Source organism: Pinus tabuliformis, chromosome X (assembly GCF_031772625.1).
Source record: "Pinus tabuliformis cultivar Carrire ecotype Pingquan chromosome X, CPIR1, whole genome shotgun sequence".
In the NCBI taxonomy this organism is placed as follows: Eukaryota; Viridiplantae; Streptophyta; class Pinopsida; order Pinales; family Pinaceae; genus Pinus; species Pinus tabuliformis.
The window spans coordinates 436,547,167-436,550,604 of NC_142308.1; positions in this window are offsets into that span (position 1 = coordinate 436,547,167).

Genomic DNA, 3,438 nt, shown 5'->3' on the forward strand with positions numbered 1-3,438 from the left:
TCGTCAACCATGTTCAACTCCATCAACCCACTTCAACCATTACTATAACCATTTCTATAACATTAATGTAACATCAAACATGGTCAACATTAATGTAACAATTTAACAATGGTCAACCATAATATTTCCTCATAATCCTTAGTCAACCATGATAATCATTGTCAATCATGGTCAACTAAGTTCAATCACGATCTGCCTTGACCAACAATGGTCAACCCTCTTTGATTCTGGTGGATATTGGTGGACATTCACCTATTCCACCTTGGACCCCCACCATTGCTTATTTCAGTTTCCTTAATTGTAGCATAATTTACTATTTTTGGCAGTTTTTCGAGTCGTGAACTTTTGAAGTTGTTTTGAGGCCCTAAACGACGATTTTTTGGAAAACTTGCAAACCCGTAGCATATGGCACGGGTTTTTAGTCAAAATTTGTAGTCCTCAAATAGATATTTTTAACGAAGTATCGTACGCGTCAAACGAAGGTCGTATGCCAAATTTACGACCCTGAGAAGTTGATGTACCAATTTACCCCAACGAGACTGAGATACTTTTTGTGCTTCATCTCCTAGGGTTAGGTTTTTGGATGTTTAGGGTTTTACATTGTTTCTCAATAGTAGATAGGCCTTTGAGCCTCATTGTAACACAGTTCAGAAGACATGTAACCACCACATCTCTTCTCGAAGATAAGCTACCATCACCTAAGCTAGTTTATTTCCATTATGCATGTAAACAGTTTTGAGTACTTTGTTATTAATGAATTGAAGTTTTTTTTCGATGCATCTCTGTGTTTTTTTTCATATTTGTATTTCATTTCGTTTCTTCATAAATCTGGATCATTCTTCAACCATGGTCAACCCTATCAATCGGCTTCAACCATTAATGTAACCATTTTTGTAACATTAATGTAACATTAATATTAATATTAATGTAATATCAACCATGGTAAACATTAATGTAACAATGCAACATTGTTATATTGATATAACATTTATACATTATCACATTAATGGTTGACCATGGTCAATCTCGATCAACCCTCTTCAACCTTGGTCAACCTTGTAAACCATGATCAAACTCATCAACCCTCTTCAACCATGGTGAACTATGGTCAAATAATCCACCACACACATGTTGTTCATCAACTAACACAATCACATTAGTAAATGTGGTTGATAGGTGACATTTTCCACCTTTTATACGTCAAATGGCTTAAGAAAGTGGTACCAATAGGCATATATCAACCACATTTACGAATGTGGTTGTGCTAGTAAACTAATTTATATTAGATAAAGCATACAAACATCCAATTGATCTACATCCAAATGAAATGCCATGGCACTCGTATCATTTTGTATAGTTATTACAAACAAATGCTCTACATAGAAGCACATCCCAAGAATATTATTACAGAAGTTGCATAGTTATTGGAAAGGACTACAACCACATGAGATCAATCATTGTATAGATAGAAATCAACGACATTGTCTAATCATTCTATGTTTTGAGTTTTTCAGGTTAGAATTTGTCTGATACAATTGTCAACAAAATTGTAATTTTTAGTTGTTTAAAATGAGTTTTTCACAATATAAATGAATTCAACACCATAAAACCACTAGAACACTTAAATTGTGCAAATTTCACAACTCAAACTTGTAATTTCAAATTTCATCCAAAAAAATATAAAATCCCCTACCATCAAAGTGGAAAACTAGATATTTATTGCAACGTTGAAGAGAACAATAGAATAACGAGAATGAGAATACCAATTAAGAAGGGCCAATTTCATATCGTAGGTATTTATAGCCAAAACATGAAGAGCTACAGTTTCAAAAGTATGGTATAAATATTGAAGTTATAATGATAGATATCTTCACACATTTGAAAACAAAAACACTTACAATATAAATGTTGAAAATGTAACAAGATGATGGAGCTTAGTGGAAAGGAGTCGCCTTCACTAAGTGGGCCCGCGGGCTATTTTTGGCGCAAAGTCTATTTTTAGACTATGTCTATTTTTAGACATATGGATCATGGTCTATGAGTTGCAGGATGCTATTTGTGGATGATTGGTCATGTTGGTAAAAATAGATTGACTTCTATTTTTAGACATATGGGCGGAGTCTATTTTTAGACTGCCAGTCTAAAAATAGAACAGTCGAATATTATTAGCTCTTAATAATATTTGGACCATAAACATTATCTTATCCTCTTGGAGCACTTCAGTTCGAGCTACGGATGTGGCACATGCAACTGTCATAAGGAAATATGATTTTCTTATGGGTCAGTTGAGCTATTGCATGATGGACTTCAGTTAGAACTCAAGTGATTAAATTTGGTGGAGTTGATTGAGGAGTTGATGGAGTTGTGTTCAGTTTGACTTGGTTGAACTAGTTGTATTTAGTCTAACTGCAGAATACGCTAGTGATGAGTGATGTGAATTAATTATTAATTAATTCACTAATTATTAACTCATAAAGCAACTAAAGAATACATCAGTTAACTCAGTGCATGGACAGTTCAGTGGAGACAGGTGTTAGAGGTGGAGACTACTATCAGTTGTGACTATAGCTGTGCATGAGATTTGCACAATCAGTGATTGAGATTTCCAATGAGGATTGCACAGTACAAGCCAAGGAAAATGAGCTTGGATAATTCCTTTTCTTGATTTGGATTGCGCAGTAGAGGCAAGCAGACAACGGAGGAGATTTGAACCTATGACTTGATTCAGATCTGAGCTAGTTTGTGTGTAGCAGGTGGAGATAGTACTGAGTACTTGTGAGGAGTATTTTACTATGTATTGTTACATGTTCTCTATCATTATAATATACAGATAGTTGGGGGTTTTCAGCTGTATGCTTTCCCTGGTTACATATTGTGTTAATGTGCACATGCGATTGATGTTTCATTGTTTTTGATTCCGCAAAATTGATGATCAACGTAGAGGAGTTTATGTATTATGCATGCATTCAGCAATAGTGTATAATCAGGATAATCTCTGTGAATAAGTGTCATATTATTCAATATTTCTACATGGTATCAAAGCAGAGTTGATCATCAGATCTATTATTCAGAAAGTGATTACATTTTATTTCTTCAGGCAGAGTCTGTAATCGGGCCAGGTAGCCTCTGGATTCATCCTTCTTTTGGAAGGTGAGATATCCGGTAAAAGCCCATACGTTCAATCTCTATACGAGAAATAATTTGTTCTCATGAATTTTAGATCAGAAGCAATTGAGTTTTAAGCTAGTGGAATTCGAATTTACAGCAGTGTTTTCTTAGTGTCGAATTTGAAATGTCTTTCAACGGATTGTGATTGGAGTATGCTCTTCAAGGCAGCTCAAATTATATTGCATGGAAATACAGGATGGAGGTGGTGTTAGATGACAATGGGCTGAAGGAGTTCATAGAGGCTGAGGTCCCAAAGCCTACTCATGCTGC